The sequence below is a fragment of the Hyaena hyaena genome, unplaced genomic scaffold (genome assembly GCF_003009895.1).
Source record: "Hyaena hyaena isolate Hyena2069 unplaced genomic scaffold, ASM300989v1 scaffold_136, whole genome shotgun sequence".
Taxonomy (NCBI): Eukaryota; Metazoa; Chordata; class Mammalia; order Carnivora; family Hyaenidae; genus Hyaena; species Hyaena hyaena.
The window spans coordinates 1,741,618-1,767,534 of NW_024080768.1; the positions used below are offsets into that span (position 1 = coordinate 1,741,618).

At 34.3% G+C, this 25,917-nt stretch overlaps 1 long non-coding RNA gene across 2 annotated transcripts in view; it reads left to right on the forward strand.

Moving 5' to 3' along the window:
- The window catches only part of LOC120235705, a 94,955-nt gene extending 71,545 nt beyond the window's left edge, over positions 1-23,410 (forward strand). The window contains exons 6-7 of one of the 2 annotated variants that reach the window (XR_005529484.1): positions 10,356-10,427; positions 23,326-23,410. This is a non-coding gene — a long non-coding RNA (uncharacterized LOC120235705). Of the gene's footprint in view, positions 1-10,355; positions 10,428-15,531; positions 15,599-23,325 lie in introns of those variants that run through there. The other variant, XR_005529483.1, reaches the window with a different exon arrangement.
- The last annotated feature ends 2,507 nt before the right edge of the window (positions 23,411-25,917 follow it).

Below are 25,917 nucleotides of genomic sequence, written 5' to 3' on the forward strand. Positions count from 1 at the left end.
TCTGAGTTCTTTTTGCATTTTCTTTAATATTTGCAATCTACCCTTGAGGTAACCTCTATTTCTATCCCTATTTTATTGGTGAAATAACAGAGACCCAGAAAGGTGAATATTTTTGTCCAAAGATACAAGACAGAGCAAAATTAGGATTCAAACCCTGATGGGCTAATTTCAGATGCTATCTTTTGAATAAGCTAGATGTCACCACCCAATTTGCCACCAATAAAAAAAAAAAAAAAGTCTGGTAACATTTATCAGGACTCTATAAGAAAGTAAAGATTGGAGTGAACAGTTTATTTAGTCTTTTGGAAATTATTGTGCAACCTGAGTATCATTTTTCTGCTTCTTCCCCCTGATTTCAAAGATAAAATCTTATTCTCCAATGTGGATGCCTATTTATGAATTTATATCAAGTCTCCAACATATTTGGGATTTTTTCCATTTATGTTAGAGGAGAGGGATCCATTAAAATATCTCCAACTAAGATGGCAGTAGAGCATAGTTATTTGAATATATGAACTTTGCTCATACAAATAATAATTTGATAATGTAGATGAAATTTTTAAATAATATACTCTATCTTTCCACGCGTAAGCATATTTTAAAGAGGTCTTTAAAAGAAAGAAGAAAATACAATTATTAAACCAAATAAGTGCATTTCAACAATGACGGTGCACATTTAGATGTGTGATATAATCTCAATTAATTACTTTTATCTATTTGATAAATATTTGAAATTTTTAAAAATGTTAAAGCTTTCCATACTTATTCTGCCTGTTATTAGAAATGCTGTGCAGCATCAAAACCACATTTTAAAAAGAAGCGTAGTACTTTTATATTTTTATTTTAATAGATTAATGTTGGAGGTGGTCATCTGGGAGACAATGACCACTGGTTGACCAGGGAGCTGGGCCCAGACCATCAGAGGCTCTTTACCTGCTACCCTGTCCTCAGAATGTATGTTTAGCCCATCAATCCACAGCCAAAGTCATTTTTAATGTTGCAGCCTTGAGAAAGCAGTATGTTATTGAGACCATATGGATAAATACATTACTGAACCCTGCTTAGACCTCTGTATAAACTCTTAAGATTCTGGCCACCTGGTATGCATATCTATTTATCATGTAGTCATCCATGACAAGCCTCGCAGGGGTAAGTTCCCTGGCTTATTAAATCATCCACTTCCCAATCTAGAGTGGCCTGCTTTTTTTTTTTTTTTTTGGTCTCTACCTGCCCTCTGTGTGGAGGCTGGGTGCAGATTTCACCCAGGAAACTCCCCAGTTTGCTAACCAACAATTAGTATTTGAGTATTTATTTTTAGTATTTTTCTTCTTTAATTTTTGATAGAAAAAAAATGAAGCCATCTGGGTCTAGGAAGTGTTCAGGTTACTTGTTTCTTATGGAGTGAGCTTTGGTATTATTTCTCTCATTTGTCATGTAGGTATTTTCTCACTATCACTCTGGTTAAGTCTTGCTAGAGTCATACTGATTTTTCGAGAAAACCAACTTTTGGCTGTTTTCATTTTCTTTATTTCCTATTTTTTGTTTCATTAATTCATAATCTTATATTCATTTTTAATTTATTTTCATTTTGTGTTTAATTTGCCCTTTTTATATAATTTTTTAATGTGGGAATTTAGGTAATTAAAGACTTTTCTTATAAGTGTTCTTATATCCATTCATACATATATGAATGGCTACCAGTTTCCCACAGAGTTCTCACAAATTTTGATATGTTTTGGTGTTATTTAGCATTTAATTCATAATAGATTTTAATTTCTCTTTGGTTTCCGATTTTGTCCATTTGTTTTTTAGAAGTATATGTTAGTTTTCAAATTTTTAGAGATTTTCTAGAAATCTATTTGTGATTACCTTCTAATTTAACTCCATTGTGATCAGAGAAGATTCTGTGTATAGATTCAATCCTGTTGATTGAGGACTGTTTTACAGTTGAGTTTTACAGTGTTGTTCACGTCTTCTATACCTTATTTTTTTTCTATTTGTATTAATTATTGACAGTATGATAGTAAGTGCTCAAATAAAAGAGGATTTGTGTATTTCTTTTCCTTATTTGTTCAATTAAACTTTAGGTATTTATAAGTGCTATTATTAGGTACATAAACATGTAAGATTGTTATCTTTTTTATTAAATAATTATATTACTGATGAGAATTATTCCTCTTCATTCCTGGTAATATTTTTAGCTATAAAAATGCATTTGACAAGTAAGTAAGTACTCCATCTATTTTTTATTAGTGTTAATGATGTATCTTTTCCAATCTTTCTACTTTTATCTAATTATAATGTTATATCTAAAATAGATTTTTCTTTAGCGTATTTCTGACATTTGCTTAGAGTGTTTAAGCTGTTTTTATTTAAGGTGGCTATTGATTTACTTGGGTTTAAATATACTATACTGCTATTTATTTCTTTTAGTTTTATATCTTCACTTTCCCCCATTTCTTCTTTTCTTCCGTGCATTATATTGTATAATTTTAATAATTCTATTTTACCTCTTTAGTTGATTTATTAGCTATAGCTCTTTTTTTCTTTAATGTTTGCTTAAGAGTTTAAGTGTATATCTATAATTTATCACAACCTTAAAGTAATAATGTACTACTTCATGAAAATATAAACAACTCACATCAGTGCAATTCCAGTTTTTCCTCCTGGAGAATGATATAATATTGTAATGAAATTTAATAAACTTTATATTGCATCATTATTGTTTTTGTTTGAAACAGTATCCTTTAGAGAGATTTCAAAATCAAGATAAAAACATTCTTTTTATTTACCTGCCTTTGGGTAAATAGCTGTTTGTTTGGTGCTCATAATTTGTTTGGCTAGATGTGATTTCCAGTTGATATTATTTTCATTATTTCTGCAAGAATTGCTCTAACATTTCCTTAGTACAACAATGCTGGTGATGAATTCTTCAGCTTTATTATATCTGGAATAGTTTTTATTTGCTTTTAAAAGATATTTTTGCTAAGTTGACTTTTTTCCAATACTTAAAGGTACTGCATTATTGTCTCCTGACTCATATTTTTCCAGTTGAACTCTTGTTGTCATTCTTATGTTTGTTTTGCTGTGTGTAGAATATCTTCTTTTCCACGTCTAGACAATTCTAAAATACTTACTTTTTCTCTGGTTTTAAGGAATTCAACATCATATGCTTTTTCTATAGTTTCTTCTTAAAAATATGCTTATGATTCTTTCAGCTTCTTATATCTGTGAGTTTGTAGTTTTAATAAAATTTCAGAACTTCTTTTTTCAATATTATTTTAAATGTTTTATCTTACCACCCTTTCTCCTCTCCCCTTAGTGACTCCTATTATACATGTATTAGATTCCTTGAGATTATTCAGCATTTCACCCATGCTGTCTTCATCCCTTTAATGTCTTTTTTTTTTCAGTGTGTTTGGTTTTGTTAGTTCTACTCTTGTGTTTTCATATTCACTAACCTTTTCTTCTGCATTGTCTAATTGTACATTCATATGGTCAAGCATATTTTTCTATCAGATATTGGGTATTTTATATGTAGAAGTTCAATTTGAGCCGTGTTTTAATTCTCTTTATGTCCTACTTTATATATTCCCCCCCATCCTCTTGAAAAGATGGAATAGAATTACAACTGTTTTAATGTTTTTGTTTTCTAATTATAAAATCTGTGTCATTACAGTGGCATTTTGTAATGATTCATTTATCCTATTAAGGATCACATTCTCCTGCCCCTTTTCATTTTTTGGTAGTATTTGATCATGTTCTAGATACTGTCAATTATCTTGTTAGATCTTAAATAGTTTCATATTGACACAAAAAATATTGAGCTTTGTTTTAGGATGCAGTTAAGTTACTTGAAGATAATTTGATTTTTTTTTTCAAGATTTTAAGTTTTACTAGGCAAGATCAGAACTTCTTTAATCTAGGACTACCTTTGTTCAACTACTAAGGCAGTTCCCTTCTAATTATTACTCAACCCAGTGCCCAGTGAATTATAAGACCTTTTCCTTTACTTGGTGAGAACATTAAAAACTTTCAGCACTGTGTGATCCCTGGGAATTGTTTTATCTGCTTTTTCTGGGTAGGTCTTTTGAGGGCCTGGATAGTTTCCTAAAGTGTATGTGCTGATCAATGTTCAGCTTTAACATCAAGGGGGACCTTATGCAGATCTCCAAAGCCTTCATTCTCTCTTTACTGCACCCTTTCTTTAGTACTCTGCCCTGTAAGCTCTGACTGCTTTGATCTAGTGGGACTCCTAGATCTGTCTTCTTAACTTAGGGAGACTGCCAAACTTCAAGTGTTTTCTTCTTCCTGCACTGCAGTCTAGAAACTTCTTCTAGTCAGTGAACTATAGCAATCAGATGGCTCATTTGTTCCCTCTCTTTTAGTGTTCATTATCATTTGCTGCTTGATGTTCACTGTCTAAAATCTGTTCTTTTGCTTTTTTTCCCTCATTTTATAATTGTTAAGAGCAGGAGAGAAAATTAAGTCCTGTTATTCCATCTTGGTCAAAAGCAGCAGTTTGTAATGAACTGTAGTTTTGATTTCTCATAGAAAATACTTTTTCAGAGTCATGTCAAATATGAAGAGTATCTTTTATACTTTCTTGGGTAGCAAGAAGGGTAATTTCTTATCTCCATTAATGTGGGGAGAGTAATTTTAGCATGTGATAGTTGGCTTACTTCTACTTTTCCTTTTACCAGTGGGACAAGAACTGATTTTTTTATTCATGTGGACAGTATATCCATAGTCCCAGATATCCTCTAAGGCTATTAGTCCTGTAAGTTAGCCCACTGTGAAGCAGCCTATTTACCTTTCTGGCTATGATTGTCTTCTTTATTTTAATACTTGGAGATTTTCTTGTCTTTGTTTAAAGTTCCTTAACTTATTGTCTTATTTTATCCAGTATTATATGCGATTGTAGCGGTGGAAAAAAAGGAGTACAAATTAGCTCTAACTGTTATAGAACTAAAATTTTTCACTTCATTTTATTTCACTGCATTACTTTCTATATATGTTAGTTATGTTTACATAACATTTTATTTGAAGATTAATAGCTGTAGGCTTGAACCTTACACTACATAAAAAATATAAGGCAACAAGATAATTCAGAAATTTAGAAATTTGTCAATATGTCTGTGAATTTTTTATATATGGATTAAAAGAGCACATAAGAGGTGAAAGAGGTTTTACAGAGTTACTTTTGGGAATATGATATTTTTGAAGAACATGAAGTAGAAGAGAAGTAGGCAGTAATCCAGACACAGTGAAATCAACAAAGGAGAGAGACAGGAATAGGGGTGGTAATAAGTGTGTGACTCTAACAAAACTAAAGTTTTTGTAGTAGAGTAACCACATTAGGTAAAAGTAGGAGATGGTGCTTGACGTGATTTGTTCTGTTTTATGCAGATGTGGGCTAAAAGGCAGAAAACCAAAGACCATGAAATCAGATTATTCAGATTCTAACTCCTTAAGGATCTAAAACTAGCTTAATTAGTACATTTTAAAGCAATAATAATGTGTCTATCCCAAATGGGAAACAAAGCTTAATGATCTTATTATCTGCCTCTTTTTAGCAAGTTGTGTTTCAAATATTTCAAAATGTCTATGAATCTAAGGTAGTTATTTTTTTTTAAGTCAGAGTAATTATAAAATAATTGGGTGAAGATAAGTCTTCCAGGAAAAACACATAATTTGATGAAAGAATTTATTAAAAACAGAAAGAATAGGAAAAAGAATTAATTGGAACCTAACAAGAGCAAATAAAACTTGTAATTGTGACACATTTCACCTCTAGGTACGCACTGACTTGATAGTTGATTTACTGTATAAGAACTTCAACATAATTATTTGCACTCCTTCATAAATAGACTTGGAATTTTTACACAGTTAATGTTTTATGTGCACTAATACAGATGTAGTCATGTATAAATAAGTATCACAAAGAAATAATTAAATGTATTTATGTTTATAAAAAAGACTACCTTCTTTTGTTTTTACTTTTATAAGTTTAATAGTTCAGGTATTTATTTCCTCAATATGGTAGGTTGTGAGATATAAAAGATAAGTTTTTTAACTAAAAACAAACACAAGTATGATTGATTCAAGCCTCCAGTCAGTTCATCCTTTCAGTGATTCCCTAATAAAAGAACAATACCCAAAGTTTACCTTCAATATATTCTGACCACACTTCACCCATATAACATAATCTCTCCCAACCCCAAAACTAAATCTTCCCCCAAAACTAAATCTTCCTCTAATTTAAGCCATCTATATATTTATCCTGAAGTTCTTTCTTTACTCACTGCTTGTCTCCCACTCTGTTCAACATGAAAATAGCATCCAGCCTTGAAAAACCAGTTTAAATTATATCTCTCTGCTGAAAGTCTCAAACCTCCACATATTCTCCTTTTTGTTCAATTCCTCCTATAATGTTAGACCACACAGTGAAAATTTAATATTCTTTATTTTCTCTATTTTTATTTTACATTTTTAAAATGTTTAAATCTTCAAATAATTTGTAATTTCTCTGAAATGAATCATCAAACTCATTCATTTCTTCCCTACTTTCCAAAGTGCATAACAGAAATAAACAAAAAGTACTTATCCCAAACATAATAGTTTTTTGATTGATTGTTGATTGTTGGCTGAGATATTATGTACAATGTCAGTGAACAAGACACTTTTAGACAGGTCTTTCCTAGATAATCTCATCTCCATTTTTGTCTTCTATTGAGATGGCTGGGGGGATCCATGAATCACATGCTTAATATCTTCAAAGAGTCCTCTGAATGACTGCATAAGTTTTTGCTCTTTCAAAGTTCCTTGCAAAATTTGTGCTTGGTCCTTGGTTTTCTTTCCTGACAGTGTATTTCTTAATTTTAGCATCTTTTGCAGTGTTGTTATGCTATTAATTTCCCAAATCATCAGGTCATGATTCCTTTTTGCTTAAGTTGTTCCTTCAATTTACCCCATTTTAGTATAAGTAGTATATAGAAAAAAGACAATGCTCTCAACATTGCTTGGAAGTCTCTTCAGCTAAATATTCAAGTTCCTTGCTTTCAGTTGTGCTGTCCACATAGCTGTAGGACATAATTTTACTAAGTTTCTGCATTTAAATAACAAGTATCTCTTTTCCTCTATTTTTCAATAACATATTCTTCACTTCCTTCTAAATTCTCACAGTGTCTTTAATGGTATTTCTACCAATATTGTCTTTGTGATGATTTCATTATTCTCTAGGACAATATAGATTTCCTCTACTTTGCTCCTCATTGTTTCAAACCCTCACTAGCACAGTCATTAACATCCATATTTCTGTTAACAGGCTGTTTAAGGCTAACAAAGTAGCTTCAATCATGGTCCTCAAGATTGTTCCACGCTTTATCCTTTACCCAATTCAGTGCATTTTCACATTTCTAGATATGTTTTATAGAACAATCCCATTTCTAGGTTCTAAAATCCACATTAGCTTCCTAGTGTGCCTGTAACAAATTACCATAAAATTAGTAGCATAACAACTCAGGCCTATTATCATACAATTTTGGAGGTCAGAAGTCCAAAAGGGGTTGGAAAGCCTGTGTTCCATCTGGGAGCTGTAGGGAGAGTCCATTTCCTTGCCTTCCCCACCTTCTAGAAAATGTTGGCATTCCTTGACTCATGGTCCATGTTGCTTCTAGCTTCATATTGTCTCTGCCTCTGACCCTACTGCCTTCTTCTTATAAGGACCCTTACATAGAACCTATTCAAAAAATTGAGGATAGTATCCCAAAAGCAAGATTCTTAACTTAATCACATAAGCAAAGTATGTTTTCCCATGTAAGGGAAAATACTTACAGGTTCCGGAGGTCAGGAGATGTATGTCAATGGAGAACTGTTGTTCATCCTAGCACAAACTTCTAGAAAATACTTAATTTATTATTTACAGAATTTTTTCAAGAATTAAAATGAATTAGCATATCTGAAGCACATAAAAAATCTGCTGATTTCTCTTATGAGCTAAATAAATAAATGTTTGTGTGAGCAAGTTATTTGTCGAAAAACTTGAAAAACCAATAAATACATGGTAGCATGTATTGTACATATGCTTACATATCTACACTATTGACTGGAGTGTTGGAAAATGAACATGCTGCCTGTGGGATGTAAGATGATTAAAATTTCTGGGGTAGGCTAGTGGTATAGGGAAATCAATACGTCTAATTATTTTTTTCTTCCAGCCACTTCATATTTATGTATTATCTTAAGAAAATGACTGATTTTCACTCAATATGTAATTAATGCTGTGCTTTCAGTTAAAAAAGGAAAAATGAACACCCTCTTCAATTTCTAATGATAATAGATTAAATAAATTATCATAGGTTCACATTGGTAATTGCTCTGTACTCATTAAATATGTCCTGAAAAGTATTTAATTATATGAGGAAATGTTCATGATACATTTTTCAGTGAAAAAACTAATCATAAAAGAAAATATGCAAAATGATTTCACATCTCCAGGGTCTCAAATATTTTTTCTTTCAATTTTTCTAAAATTTTCCAGACTATTGCATCTATTATTTGGGGGAGAAAAAGGGTCATTAGGAAAATCCATGAATGATCCAGAAAGTTTTTCTAATTTTTAAAAGTATAATTAGAAAAATGAATAAACATGAGTTCAGAATATATTCCAACAAGTAAGATGTGGGATCTACAGAAATGATTAATAGCATGAGCTTGGGATTCAAAACACAGATTAAAGCTCAGCTCTGATAATTGAGCTGAGTGAATTATTGGAGTTGGGTGAATTATTTTGCCTCTCTTAACCATATTTTCTTAATCTTTAGAGTTGATGGAGTAGCATTAGGTATCTCACAGGGTTTTTGTGACTATTGTGTGAAATCACTCACATAAAGTAATTTAGCAGTGTTTGTCACATAATAAGGGCTCAAGAAAGTTTAGTTATTAACATCATCATCACCAAACAAATCTTATTCTTTCCAAGTTTCCAATTTCAGTAAATACAAGTAGTCTATAATCAATACAGGATTCACCCAACAAATAAAAGTATCTCTAAATGAATGAAGTAGGTGAAGTTGTTTCCTATTAGCCTCCCATATTTCCTACCCTCTCGTTTTGAACTCCAGATTCCCTTTTCCTTGTTTGACCTTTTCTCTTTTTTCCTGGTCTCATATTGCCTTTTAAATTGGATAATTTAGTTACTTTGTATGTTTAATGTTTATTCCCTGCAGTAAGATTCCCTAGGACACTGTCTTTAGTCTGTTTGGTTCATTACCATGCTCTCAATAAATATTTGCTAAATGAATGGGTTTTTTTCTGGCTTACCCTGCAAAATTTGTATGTCTTACGTTCTTGTACATCATTGAACCTCCAAATTCAGACCTTATTAATGACTGCTTCATGTGGATGTGTACTTACGGATCAGATTTGTGTAGCGTCAATTACACATATTTTGTGTCCTATTGTTTCAGACCTTAGTTATCTGTGAAATAATTCCAAAGTCCTTAGGAATGAGTTAATGTATTTGTAATGGTGAATGGAGAGATAATTATTAGCTGTCAACTTTTTCTTTCTCTGGATTGAGGCTCGGATTACCTGTATGGAGGTATTCTTGGCATTCACTTGCTAGATATTGCTGGGTCTGTGTGTGTGATGAATAATCTAAGGGAGTAAATGCAAGAAGAAGGAGGGAGTGGATGTGCGAATGATTTAAATATCCCGGAAAAGATGGAATGTAAGTTCTTATCTATATGTTTTACCTTCATCATACATATAGCATGATGGTCTTCCACTCTCACCCTTTATCCATTTCAATCAAGAAAATATTATTTTCTTCAGATTTAGGCTAAATGTGTTAGGATTCCGGCTGACACAGTAAGAATCCTTCCTTTTGGTTATTGACAATATTTTTATAGTTATTAGCATCCTTATCATCATTCCTTATATTTTTTTCTTCATTTGTAAATGTGGTTTGTTTTGTTGGAAGAATATTTCAAATTTAAAGAGCACTAAAGGGAGTGAAGAGCCCTAAAAACAACTGAGGTTTTATGTTGAAAGCATTTCTCTGAACACCTGTGAACTGTTGAATTTAATTGGGCTACAGCTGGAACAGACTGTGGAGAGGAGGGAGCAGGCTGGCATTTCTAAGCAAGCATACATTAACATCACCCTGACTTTCCTCTAACAGGAGAGAGGGCAGAGTGGTCATGAATGACTCAGACTACATTAGGACATTCGTACTCTCTTCTTTACCCTTTTATCTACATCTGTTCTCAAGATAGGGTCAGGAAAATGTTTAAGTGACTGGCAGTGTTTAATAGGTTAACTCTACCAGTTGTATTACTCTTTTATTACAGCCCCTGCCCTAAACTGAAGTAATGAGAAAGAAATTGTGGAATTCCAGCAAGCAGCGGAGAGGAGTCAGGAAGGTATGATAGATAGTTATAAAATATACTCAGTGCAGATGTCTGAATGCTCAGTAATTATGGACCAGTGTTCTGCATGAGGATGTACTTTTTTAGGAGAGGTGAATTTTTTCCAGTTTTGGAAAGTAGCGAAAGAAGAGGAGCCGTTACATAAGAATCCCATTGAGAGGGTTGGCCAGCCTGGTAGAAAGGGTCATTTTTTGAGGTTTCAAATATCAGAAGCCAGTCTCTACATCTTATATCCTTCATCTACAAATGAGAAATGACGTTTTCTTCTATTCCTACTTTCTAATAGCGTTTTAAGCATCAAATCAGATTAAGAAACTGAAAACACTTTGTAAAAAGTAAAGCTGTAATATGCAGGTTCTGCGATTATTGAAGAGGGCGGTGTTGAAATTAGACAAAGGATCCATAGCAGTCAGAGTTAGTTCTGTCCCACAGAAACCAAAATAGTACTGACATTTTTGCCTATAAAAAAGATGTTCATATTTCTTAAAGAGAAATAAAACTTTTCTAAGTCATTTTTTCTTATATGGGTTCTTTGCTCCAGTCAAGTTAGTCTTCCTGTCTTTTTAAAATGCTTTCTTTCTTCCTTCTTTCATATTTTATTCAACATAATTTTTCTTTTCCTGAACTGTCCATATCCTTTACTTTATGTTAAGCAAAATAGATCACAACACAAAGGATTTATTCTGGTTTTCTTAAACAGAGACTAATGCCTAATTGTCTAAAAGATGTTTGAATATTTACTACAGCCTAATATATATAATATATATGAACATTAATTATGAGTGATTGATGGTACTAATTTTATGGTAAGTTGTCAAAATGTTCCTTAACCAAGTAATTTAAGCTTACTAGCATAGGAGATAGTGTGCAAACAGGAAAATATGCCCTGAAATGTTCTGAAAAATGGTAGTTTTCTTTTTTCTTTTTTTTTAAGCATATTTATTTTGAGAGAGAGAGAGAGAGAGAGTGAGCAAGAGAGGGGAGGGGCAGAGAGAGAGGGGAGAGAGAATCCCAAGCAGGCTCCCCACTGTCAGTGCAGAGCCATGATGCCTCATGAACCATGAGATCATCATCTTAGTCAAAATCAAGAGTCAGATGCTTAACCCACTGAGCCACCCTGGTGCCCCCATGAAAAATGATAGTTTCTAAGAGATGATCATTTAAAGCAGGATTCTCAGATACTGTGCTGAGGTAAGACCTCCACAAAAGTCATTCCAGGTGAGCTACTTACGGCTTAGAACATTAATTATCCCAATCACTCTTAATTATGTATCTGTGATATTAACTATAGCATAATGTTTTTAGAGGACTAAATAAGAGGAGTCATTCTGTGGTAGAACAGTGAGTCACATATGTTATTAGGCCAGATGGACAATGGATGCCTAGGGAGGTGAAACATCAGGGCATTGACCTCACCCCCAGAGCTTGCAAGCTTTCAGTTTTATCTAGTAGAAGTACGGAGCTGTGAGCCTTCTAAATATGACTCATTCTATTGAAGATATGCAAAGGATCCAGGAGCCAATATTGCCCAAATTATCACTAAGTCATTGCTGAATGAAAAGGACAGACATTTCCTGTAGGTAATTATGCCAAAATGTTAATACTTAGGTACAGAGAGCAGCTAAAAAACAACATAAATATATAAGAACAGTCATGAAAATTGGAATTTAATCATGAAAAGAAGGACAATAGTCAGAGGTGTGAAATTAATAAAACAATAGCCATTAAAACAGATAATGTTTTTAAGTGAAAAATGGTAAATATTTCAGTATTGACTTGAAATTAGTAACTGAAGTTTAATAGACACTTTATGGCAAATAAGGTGTGAAGCATTTGTTATACAGTAATAATAAATTTAAAATTCTCTGAAATACTGAAGGAAAGAGATCTGAATTTTAGAAGAATATCAGGTAAAATTGATAGATAAATGACCAGTAAGACATGTCATGGTCAAGATATTTATCAAAAAAGATGAGAACTATGTGTTGGGGTGTCTGTGAAAAAAAAACAACAACACACAAGTGATATGATTTCAACTGACCTCAGACATCCCATGGCAATCTTCAAACTTTATGACAAGTATAGGAAATAATCTCATTGAGGGGAGATAGGGAAAAAGTTGCTCACCTAAGCAATGTGAGAAGTGAGTTTAGACTGTGAGACTGAAGGCAATTGGTACTTTAATTGATAAGAGTATTGCCCAGTAGGATGTAGGTTAATAAATATGAAGCCACTATACATTTATACTGGAATTGTGTATTAAGGAAATAAATGATGAATAAGATATAGGTTTTTCATTCTTAGAGTGAGGTTACAAATAAACAATGTAGGAGGGCTAGAATGACCCATGTGGTACTGGATTACAGTTAGAGACATCAGTCTAAATTGAAGTTTTATATATATCTACAAACATATATAGATATGTTTTCATACACAGTTTGGTTTACACAAATACATTTCTTTATCACTTGACAGAGTCAATACTCAATGACACTTCAGGAGTAAGAAGTACAAACGATATCTACATCTTGATTTTTAATAGTATTCTCCAATAAAAGGATCGTGGCTTCTTGGAGAGATGGCTGGTTTTAGGACTGGGTCAGAGAATATACACATTGAGTTTATAATATCTTGCAGAGCCAGAAAGGAAATAAGGAAGTGCTTAAAGCAAAACAAGACACACACTGATGGAGGCATGTCAAAGAAGAAAGAGCTCCCAAACTACAACAATTTGAGCAACAAGTTAAAACAGTATTGTATTAAAACTCAAAAGTATAAGACAATTTGCTTAAGTTCATACTGATAAAAGTAAGAAAATGGCAAACAAAAAATATCCCATGTCGTATTCCAAATAATTTATGTAGATACTTCATTTTTAAGGAGGTGGACTAACTTCCAGCCCCTCAGTTGAGGGCTGCATATGGTGACTTCCTTCCAAAGGGACCAGTATGGAAATGAAGGAGAAAAACTAATTTTACAGCGGGGAAACCTGACAAACACTGCATCAGCTATCATGATTAAAGTAAAAATTAAGTCATATTGATAGTATCTATCCTTGGTATGATGTAATCAAAATAATACTTGATCTCTGCAGTTTTCCTTCCAGAAACATTACCTATTCTCATCATGAGAAAAGTAGACAAACCCTGATCTACAAAGCCATAAACTTTAGGATAAGTTCTTCTAAGGTTACCATCTGTGACTTTCTCTTCTGTGTCTTTTTTCCAATTATAACAATCCCATTGTTAGATCAGACTTCTCTGGATAAGCCCAAATAATTTTCTATTTTAAGGTCAACTAATTAGCAAACTTTATTTCATCTACTACTTTCATTCCTTCTTGCCTTGTGAGGTAATATATATAGTCACATGTTCCAGGATTTAGGACATGGATTTTCTTTGGGAGACATACTATGCAAGGAGTTAGTGAATTCTACTCAGAATTAAAACACATATTAGCTATTTTCTGCAATATTTTTCTTAAATTTATCAATAGGATTCATAATATAATATACCCTGAGAAGAAATATTTATATGAAGTCCATCAATAACTTCAGTTTTTCCTTTATTCCCTAAACTGATGTAAAATTATTTTAACATTGTAAACATTCTGTGTTGGTATATTTTAAATTCTTTTTATGAGTCACTATATTTATCTTCTATACATCTATCTACCTATCTACATATAATAAGACATGACTATAATATGATATGCATGATGAAAACACCCTGTATAATTTGATTCATGTTATACTGTTTATTTTACTTATTAATTTTTGAGTTTAGGTGCAATTAATGTAATTAATAAAAATTTTATTTCATTGATTTATTTACCTTGTTTATTAAGTTGTTTAATTTCAGTATAGTTGACATTCAGTGTTATGTTAGTTTCAAGTGTACAATATAGCGATTCAGCACTTCTATACATTACTCACTGTTCATCATGATAATCCCCATCACCTGTTTCACCCATCCTTCCACCCATCTGCCCTCTGGTAACCATCAGTTTATGCTCCACAGTTAAAACTATTTTCTTCTGTTTGTCTCTGCCTCTCTCTTTCTTTTTTTTTTTTTTTTTTTTTTGCCCTTTGCTCATTTGTATTGTTTTTTAAATTCCATGTATGAGTGCTATCTATGGTATTTGTCTTTCTCTGACTTACTCCACTTAGCATTATACTCTCTAATTTTATCCGTGTTTTACAAATGGTAAGATTTCATTCTTTTCAATGGCCAAATGATATTCCTGTGTGTGCGTGTGTGTATGTGTGTGTGTGTGTGTATCATCATCACATCTTCTTTATTCATTCATCTGTCCATGGACACTTGGGCTGCTTCCATAATTTGGGTATTGTAAGTAGTGCAGTAAACATGGGGGTGCATATGCCCCTTTGAATTCATGTTTTTGTATGTTTTGGGTAAAATACATTTAATTAATGAAATTTTATTTTATTGATTTTAATTTTTAAGATTGATTTTGTTTTTGAGAGCACTTTAAAAAATAATATTCATATATAGCATTTAGTTTTTGACCCTTAAATATCATCCTTTAAAAAACTGAATTCAGAACTGTAAGTAATTAGAGGCCAAGAGAGATGTAACAGAATATCGTCCTATGGTTGATAGTTAGGGTATGCCTATTAACTTGAATTTGTAGAAGATAAGCCAGAGGATGTCTGACCAAGGGTCTGATCATCCAATTGAACTAAACCATAAAAGTAATTAGAATACAAAGTAAAGTTGAGATGATACCTCATTTGTACACAAAATTATTTACTTATCAATTTCCAAATTATAGTATTATTCAGCTTTTTGTTTTAGGGGTAGGTTGTGAGAAAGGGTGACATATATACAGGGTGATTCTGACTATGAAGTTTTACAGAATGTGTGGATGAAGAGGAGAGGTAAAGACAGGGACCAAGAACCTATCCTCTAATAATCCCACATTTTCCTACATCTGTATAAAACATAACTTGATGGCTTGGCTAAGCAAGACATACGTTTGGAGGACAGTGGGGACTGCTTTAAAAAATTAAAATAAATACGTTATCTCTCCATTATTTCTTCTTTAATGTTTCCCCTCCATTATTTCTTCTTTGAAGATCAGGAAATTGATTCAAAAAGAGGAGGTGGCTAGTTGAAATTACCTAGCCTCGTGGTCAAGCTGGGAATAAAGTTAAATCTCTTGACTTTGTATTGTGCACTTTTTCCTTGAAAACTGCTCCTGGAGGTCCATTTAAGGTAATGCATGATTCTCTGCCATTATTAATGTCTTTTGCCCCAACCAGGCTTAGAGAGCTAAAAAAAAAAAAAAAAAAGGCAGATATATGACAAATAATGGAAGATTAAAGGAAAAAACATAATAATTAGAGAAAAAAGTACTTGCATGGAGAGGGCTTAATGCAGTTTTGCTTAGAAATGCATTTTGGAGCAAGAAGCCTATAAATAGGGTTCAGGAACTCTTAGAATTTTATTAAAAAGTGATATTATGTGTAAGATATTCACTAGTTGGGAGTGGGGAACCTCTTGAACCAAAGTGATATCATTTTTGTGTTAGAAAAGAAACGTAAAATGAAAAAGCACACTCTCATTTTGCACAGTTTCTCCATGAAAGGCACCGGAAAAAAGGAAACAAGAGAGACAGAAACAGGGACAGGAAGGGAAAGAACCTCCTATTCACTTCAAGAAAAGAGGCTCCAAGAGACCTCAGAGCGACAGCCACTGCACAGCCTGGGTCGTAGAAGACACTTATTCTCACTTATGAGACAGGATTGAGAAGAAACAATTTAGATTTAGGAACGAGTCTGGAGAGTAATTGCTACAGAGATATCGTCACACCAAACCCGTCATAGAGATCCAATGCAAATGTAGTTTGAGGGCCACTATGGGAGAAAAGCCTGGGTCTAACTATTAAAAAGACTAATGCCAAGGTCATGTAACAACTCAGTTTAAGCTCTAAAATGGGAACTCCTGCTGCTTACTCTTATAGTATTCCTCTTCTCTAAGCACTACTGCAAGGTGCTACATGATGTCTCAAGCTAGCCCTGTGCTTGGGAGGGTTATTTCTTCTTACATACATACGTGTGTATGTTTTTATTCATTGATTGATTCATTCATTCATTCTTGAGAAGGAGAGAGAGAGGGAGAGAGAGGGAGAGTGTGAGCAGGGGAGGGGCAGAGAGAGAGGGAAGGTGGGAGAGAGAGATTCCCAAGCAGGCTCTGCACTGTCAGTGTAGAGCCCTCATGAACTGTGAAATCATGACCTAAGCCGAAACCAAGAGTCAGACACTTATCCAACCAAGCCACCCAGGCACCTCAGTAAGGTTATTTCTATGATAAACTATTTAGGAACCACCAGAGACCTTTATAGGCTATGATTGCTAAAACTGAGCTTTTTTTTTTTTTTTTTGTATTGACATTTTAAAAAATATTTCACATGTTCAACCTTTTAAAATTCAAAATATAAGTGAATTCATGAAGTATTTGTCTTTCTCTGTCTGGCTTATTTCACTTAGCATAATAGCCTTTAGATGGATCTATGTTGTTTCAAATGACAGGATCTCCTTTTTTAAGGCTGAATAATATACCATTGTATGTGTATAGACCATATTCTTTTCATCCATTCATCCATCAGTGGGCACGTAGGTTGTTTCTAAATCTTGGCTATCATGAATAATGCTTCAGCAAACAAAAGAGAATATATATTTCTTCAAGATACTTATTTCAGGGTACCTGGGTAGTTCAGGCAGTTAAGTGTCAGATTTCAGCTCATGTCATGATCTCACAGTCTGTGAGTTTGAGTCCCGCATTAGGCTCTATGCTGACAGCTCAGAGCCAGGAGCCTGCTTCTCCTTCTGCTCCTCCCCACTCCCCTTCTCAAAAATAAGTAAACCTTAAAAAAATAAATAATAAAAGATACTGATTTTATTTCCATGAGTATATATCCAGAAGTGAGATTGCTATATCATATGGTAATTCTATCTTTAATTTTTGTGGAACTTTCGTACTGTTTTCCATAATGGCTATACCAGTTTAGATTCCCACCAATAGAAGATAAATTTTCCCTTAAAAAGTCAAACTCATAGAAGCAGAAAGTAGAATGGTAGTTGCCAGGGTCTGAAGGGTGGGAGAAATGGGGAGATGCTGGTCAAAGGGTACAAGGTTTCCGTTAAGGAGGATGAATACGTTCAGGAGATCTAATGTACAGCACAATGACTAGAGTTAATATTCTATTGGATAATTGAAATTTGCTAAAATAGATCTTATGTGCTCTTACCACATAAAAAATGTGTTAATTAGCTTGATGATGGTAATTACTTCTCAAGGTATACCTATATCAAAACTTAACATTGTACACATTAAATGTATACAATTTTTATTTGTCAATTGTACCTATGGAGATCTGGATTAATTAATTAATGCAAGCAGATCACAGCTCCAACAAAAACAAAAAAATTCACATGTATTGACTTCTTTAATGCTTGTAAAAATTAAACTAAGTGATAATATTATCTCAGTTTTATACAAGGGTAAATTGAGGCTGACACATTAAATGTATTGGGCATATTTTCACCTTAGTAAAGGCAGAGCTGGGAATTGAAGAAGTTGTTTGACTGCAGAACCCATATTAGTAGAATAGTCTGACCTTGAAACTTTGGCAGATTTGATTCCTGAGTGATGTCAAGGAAGATCAATGTTGATAAACCTATTTTTCTCACTGGAGAAGTCTAGGTTCTTGTATCATGTCACAGATCCTGAACAAAGTCAGTTCAGAGCACCTACTCTAAGCCAATCTGTGAGTTAGCAACTTTAGCATATACAATTATAGCAATGACAATGCCTTTTACTATAAAGGATTATACAATCATTAAAGCAAATTTCTTAGTGATGCCTGAAAGGATGGGACACAGGTTAGGAGATTTAAAGAGTCAGGAGTAGAGAAGCTATTATTTAACAAAAGAAATACAAAAATCACAGATAATTAGTTGTAGTGTCAGTATAGAATCACTGACTTGAGGCTTTCTATCTCTCAACTTTTAAAATTGTTTTTTACCCCTAAAATCTTCATTCACTAGAAACTTGTGTTGTTATATATTTTGTGTTACCTACTCCCTTGAAATCTGATTGCAAAACAAAAGATTCAAAGCAAATTTATTTTCCTCTGAAGTAGAAAAATATGCAAAGTTCTGTATAAAATATAAGGATGTTTCCTGACTCCAAGTTAGAGCAAAAAATTTAGAACCGAAATTCTATGGCGAAATGAGTCATTAGTAATAAGGATGCATTTGATAATAAAGAAACATCTCTAAAGTCTTAGGAACTGGAATTATCAGCACTATACTCACTGCCTGTTATACACAGTTGGTCAAATTTTATTGCGCACTTATTCCCCAAGGTGAGGTTAAGACTGATGGAAAACACAAGAAGAACGTTCTCCCTTCAAGGATTTCACAGTATTCTTGGATATATAAGGGACATATATATGAAAAAGTCCTAAAATATTTGCTATAAGGGTGAGAATCTTCATCGGAAAAATTATTCAATCATAAACTTTTAGATCGATCTAAAATTCTCTCTCTTAAAAACAGAGTATCTCTAAGGGCACTAAAATATACCATGATATGATTATATCAATAGCAGTGAGATGCAGATTCCATACTGGAATACAGCAGAAAAGAATTAGCTTCTGTCCAAAGTTCTAAGTTCCTACACCTCCTTTTCTTTTTCTTTTCCTTCCACTTTTGAATCTATCAGCCTGTAGAGCTCTCCTTATCTCTAGAAGTGTGGCATCTTACAGTATTTCCTGATGCCTAAAAATTGTACCTGAAGTACAAGGATGCCATTTCCTGTATTTTGAATGCAGTGGATCACCAACAATGGAGGGGCACCTTTTTCAGTGTTTACTGACTGGTCTAGTTTAGAGATATGTATTCCATCATCTATGCCACACCCTTATCCCTCAATTCATGCAGGGACAGTACTCAGGAATCAAATACTTTGTGGGATATGTTTGCAGGTTTCTTGAGAAAAGTTATTCCTTTTATTGTATCCCCTTCTGGAGAGAAAAATGTAGGGCTTTTCTTCCCCTAATAACAGGACAGAATCACTCTCAGTGTATGGAAATACCCTGGACTTTTCAGTGTCCTCCTCTGAAAATTATTGCACCTCTGGGTTTTCAGAGTACCTTGGGTTCCCGAGGTAGAGAGAGATGGAGGAATTAAGAAGAAAGACACACATATTGCTCTCAATTTGGCTTATATGTGGATTTTCCTGAGTTATTTGGACAGCATTAGAAGTAGCTGAATCTGAATCATCTTACTTTAATTTTTTAAAATTATTTTTGAGAAAGTGAGTGGGGAAGTGGGGAGGAGGTAGCTAGAGAATCTGAAGTGGGGCTAGAACTCATGAACTGTGAGGTCATGACTTGCACTGAGCCATCTTACTTTAATTTACCAAGAAAGCCACTCACTGAATGAAGGAGACAAGCAAGAGGGTTGAAATATGTATTTTGTTTTTCTCTCTAGATACATTTTTTATTCTTCTCTGCTCTAGAAGATGGCATAATGCATCACACAGGCTCTCTTATCTTCTGGTATCCAAGTGGGTTTCCCCCATGAGAGGCATCTGTAGGAGATAAGAAAGTGGGAAGAATGAAAATAAGAATAATTTATCCCCTAGCACTATGCCTGTCATATCTGATTTGACAGTGACTGTGTTCCTCTACCTAAACCATAGCTCCTATTAAGAGGTCTCTTCCAGGGACTAAAGCCATAGTCCCTGACAGACAAATTTCATCTGCACAACTCCAACTCTCCCTGAAATTCAGTAACACTCTTTCTTTATTTTGTTCTTCAGGATTAGGGGTGGTAACAGCTTTCAGATATTACTAATCCCTGGGTTTATTGTTATTCTTGTTGGCTCACTGAATCCAGTGGACAGGTATGCAAATAGTTAATTCATATACTTTTTCACTACTCCTTTTGAGACTTCTATACTGGGAATCTGACTGATACAGATGATAGTTTTTGGGGTTGGATTTATCCTTAGAGCATGAACAAAGAAAAACTGAAATGGAATGGTAACAAACTAGATCCTCAGATCAGAATCCTGGCATGTTAGAGTTCTTAAAACAACTCATAAGCATTTTGCCAAACATACAATATATTCAGCCATACATTATACGAAGGAAGAAATGTGCCCATTCATCTATACCTGTTTCGCTCTTCCCTCTCCTTGCCCAATTACAGAGAGGGCACATGGGAGAGAAAATAATAAATCAGGAAAGTGAAGAAATTATCCTATGCCACTTCAATCCCACCTTGAGATGCCAAGCTGCTAAAGCCACAGACAGGTCTTACCTAAAATATGGGAAGAGGAACAGAAGTAATTTAAATGAAATTTTAAAATAAACAGGACTAGATTTTGAAACTGAAATAAGATGGTTTGAATTAATTGAAGTGACTGGCATTATGGAATCTAGTCACAAGTTATAAAGGGATCAATAGAAAGGGGGGTTATATAGAATTGCCAAGGAGTTATTGGAAAAATAAAATGGTTTCTCATTTAAACCTGTGAAGAGTTGTGAGTGTTCAATAAATCAATTGTACCAAGTGGTATGCTGTGGTCAGCCTGCTTTAGACTTAATGATGCAATAATAAATATGTAGCCATTACATTTAACCAGCTCAATCTATGGGATATAATTATTAAGGTATATATTCCTGCTCTCTATTTGAATATATTCAGAAGCACTAGATTTTCCTAATTCCCTGGAAATAAACCAGATAAGGTGCTGTGAAATAATAGAAAAAATATATATACTAGTCTCTGTCCCTGGTTCCTGGTACAGAGCTCCTAAAACTCCAGTAATTTCCTAATAAGATCACTAGAAGCTTCTTTTATTCTAACATTTGGTCTTTAACCCTGGTTCCTTACCTTGGGGTGTGTGTGTGTGTGTCTGTGTGTGCCTGTGTCTCCTAAATTCCTTGAGATTTCCTGGGTGACTGGATGAATGTCTTTTGTTCCAATAAGGTGACTCTTTGTGGGCTCCTGCATGGGGGCTGGTCAACAGAAAGAACAAGTTGTGATTAGACACTAGGAACTTTCAGCCCCTCATCCTCCAGAGAGGGGAGTGCAGCTAGAAATGGAGCTAATGATTGATCATCCCTATGTGATGAAGCTTCCATAAAAATCCCCAAAGTATGGAGTTCAGAAAGCTTCTGAGATGGTGAACATGTTGAGGTTCTGGGAGAGAGGTGCACCCACAGAAGGCATGGAGGCTCCACTCCCTTCCCACATAACTTGTCCCAAACATCCCTTCCATCTGGATGTTCATCTGTACCCTTTATTATATCCTTATATAATAACCAGTAAAAATAAGTAAACTGTTTCCCTAAATTCTGTGAGCTGCTCTACCAAAATATTTAAACCAAGGAGGGGATTATGAGAATCTCCAATTTATGGCCAGTTGTTCAGAAGCAACAGGTGACAACCTGGATAAGCAATTGGCATCTGAAGTGGGGGACAGTGTTATGGGGCTAAGTCCTAAACCTGTGGAATCCAATGCTATATCCCATAGGTAGTATCAGAATTGGATCAAATTGTAAGACATCCAGCTGGTATTATAGAATTGCTTGATGAGGGAAAACTCCACACACCCGCTGTCAGAAGTGCTGTGAGTGTGGTTGTCATAACACAGTAAAAGAGACACTTGGAGGAAGAGCAAATTTTTTTTCCTACTCAGGAGCCATATATTTTCTACTTCTTAGATAATAAAAGTTTCATAGTCACTTTAAGTACAAATCACAGTCTCAACTCATTAAATAGAATGTCTTCTCAGAATATTCCAAAATCATACATTGATTTAAAGTTAAAACTTCTCTATTGCCTCAATTAAAGTCTAATGCTAAAGGTTCAGGTAATTAGCTGAGGGTTCAGTTCAGCAAAGGGTCAGGTGATTAGCTTCTTACTTTTCTCACCCGGTACTTCTGTTCCTCCTTCCACATCTTGTTAATATGGCTTTGACCTCTTCAAGGAAGCAAGAATACTCTTAGTTAAGAAAGTTTTTAGGGGTGCTTGGGTGGCTCAGTAGGTTGAGCATCTGACTTTGATTTTGGCTCAGGTCATGATCCCAAAGTCATGGGATTACGCCCTGAGTTAGGCTCCACACTGAGCATGGAGCCTGTTTGAGATTCTCTCTCCTCTTTCCTTTACCTCTTTCCCCTACTCGTATTCTCTCTCTCTCTCAAAAATAATATATAAACAAAGTTTTAATAAAGTGATTTTAGTTATCTAGGAGGTGTGGAGCATTCTCTGGATTTTTCAGACATTTAAACCACCTCTTTCCCACTCACTCCCAGCTGGTGCTTTTGCACATTCTTCAGAAAAATATCCCTTTATATTGCTGCAATTTCCTTGAAATGGTCAAATGCATCTCTATAGACCATAGTTGTTAAATCTCTCTTCCTAAGTTTTATGTTAAGGGGACAAGATAAGTTCCTTCCAAATTTCCAAATTTCCAAATTTCAACCATTTGATACCCTCAACCTCAAGTAGAGAGGGATAAGTTTGTAAATTTTCTTTGTGTTATCATTTCAATTGCCTTTGAATCTCAGCAGAAATATAATTTCCATATGTAACTGTTGTGTGGCTCTAGAGGGATTGCCTTATATTGTTGTAGGCAAACCCTTGTGTTATGAACTGAATATGTTTGTCACTCCAGAATTATATGTTGAAGCTCTAATTCTCAGAGCAATAGTATCTGGATTTGGGGCCTTTTAGACGTACTAGGTTTAGATGAGTCATGGACAGTGAAGCCCCCATGATGGGATTTGTGTCCTTGTAAGAAGAAAAAAGATACCAAAACATCTTCTCCCTCTCCCTCTCCCTCCCTTTTAGGCCCCCTCCCATGTAAGGATACTGTGAAAAGGTGACCACCTGCAAGCCTAGAAGAGGGCCCTCATCAAGACCTGAACCTGCTGGCACCTTGATATTGGACTTCCCGGCCTCCAAAATTGGGAGAAATAAGTATTTCTTGTTTAAGTCACCCAATTTATGGTATTTTCTTCTAGCAGTCAGAGAAGACTAAGATAACCTGAGAGTTGATATGCCTCCAAAACCATTCAAACTGTGTCAAAGACAGACTGGTTTCTCTGCTTCTCCACACAGGTGAGTTTCTATTCTGAGTCAGCCACACAGAATACAGAATTTAATTGCCCCACTGTGAGGAGTCAGAAAATACACGTTCCCCTTCTTCAAGGTGTTACAGAGTGTGCCCAACATTTTTCATATTTGGGCAACAGATGAGACTGTAAAGTTTGAGAGAAGACACTGATTTTTTTAAAATCTTTTGTAGACCTTGGTTTCCATTACAGTATCTGATCTCTGGTATGAATTTAATATGACATTGTGAGTGGAAAGGAATTTGAATAGAATTTATTCATGTTAAGAGTGTCACCAGTTTTAGAGGCCATCTAGTTTTATAACAATTACTGAGACAATGACTTAATTTTAAGCTAATTGTATGCAAGAAGAGAAAGGCAACTCACAAAGTTCTCCCCTTCTTTTGTAATTGGGGTTGTTTTTGAAGTGGAGCCTGGATATAACTATTGTCTTATGTTCCCTCCTTCTATTCTTTCATCTCCAGCAAAGGCAAAAGTTGGAGAAAACAGAATTCTTTAGGTGTTGGCATAAGGTAGCAGGGTTATAGCCAACTTGACATGGGTCTTTTATGTTTAGGAAGGAGTTAAACATAAGAAAAGAGTGCTTTGAAAATAAAACAGACCACAAGAAAGGGAAAATAGCAGAAGGTAATAGTCACAGTTTAGTCATAAATCAGTCCACTTAAAGGGGAGTGGAAGCAACCTATCAACAGAAATTACTGGAGAAAATATAAAGTAATGAGTTTTCCTCAATTAGTTGCGATTTGATATTTTATTTTTTCCAACACAACTCTTGATGACAATTTATTAATTTATGTTATAATTATGGCATGATTATGAAAAAGAAGATATATCAATGGAAATTATGTCATTTTACGTGTCTACTCATATGTAAAATTGTTTAGAACAAGGTAATGTCTATTTTAATCAGTAGGAAAATAATGGCTACTCAATAAATGACGTTGGGCCAATTTGTTCTCTGTTTGGAAAAAAAAGTAGGTGTCTTACAGCATAAGATAAATATTCAGTTTAAATAAAGATACAATTTACTAATACATGAAAATACATGTGATAGCAACACTTGAAGTTAGACACAAAACCTAGAAGCCATAAAATGAAAGGTTGACTCATTTGATTACCTATAAAGTAAAATCTTAAATATGAAGAAAGACCATAAGAAGTTTTTTTTAACTTTATTTATTTATTATGAAAGATAGAGAGAGAGTACAGGGAAGGGGCAGAGAAAGAGGGAGAGAATCCCGAGTTCTCTCCAGAGTTTGCCTATTGTTGATAATGCTGCTATAATCTGTTGATGGGAATGCAAACTGGTGAGCTACTCTGGAGAATAGTATGGAGGTTCCTCAAAAAACTAAAAACAGAACTATCCTATGATCCAGCAGTTGCACTATTAGGTATTTGCCCAAAGGATAAAAAAAAAAAAAAAAAAAAAAAAAGTAAAGATCCAAAGTGGACCTGCAATTTGATATTTTAGAAACATCTTTAAAAATACTGGCCCTGGTGGCTAAAGGTGAAATTGGCAACCATGTCCTTATATTAAAATTCCCACTCTGGACAGTCTTTTTAAGATTTGAGGTGACAAATGACCAGAGACTAGCCCAAGAAAGTAGTATATGCTGGACATGAAGTAGAGCAAATATATGAGGTACAGCAAGCCATTTTCTCACTCATCCTTACTTTCCTTCTGTAAAATGGAGAAAGTTGTGTTTAAATGTCTAGAACCCCAATTTTGGTCCCCAAATTATTCTATTTCTTCCCTGACCTGGTATGCAACAATATTTTTGTCCATTTTAGAATCTTCTTGTTTTACAGAAATCAACAGCAGCCCCCTAAATTGATAAATGATTTTTTTTTTTCAGTTCAAAAATAAGAGTGCATACAAGGCAATGTTTAATCAAGTGTAGTAATCACTTACAATGATTAAGTGTAATTCTTCACATTATGGCATAAAAGTGGCATTTTTTTGGTGAGATATTCTTTTCTTGTATTTCTCAGACCACACAATATGGACAACCATCACCACCAGGTAAATAAACTCCTTTTGCAAACTGCATTAAGAGTTAAATTGCATCTGGGGCTCAACAGTGGAGAAACATGGCAGTCAGATGTTTACTGCAAGGTTATACTTCCTGCTGTTCCAAAGGACCTCCACCTTTGCCCTTACCATCGCCATGGGCACCTTGTTCTTACAGCGCACCTCAGACCAAGGTGTGGGTGCTATCTACAAACATATCAATGAGGGGAAGCTGTGGAAACACATCAAGCACAAGTATGAGAATAAGGAGTAGTTTCTCAGAGACTCCTACCCACG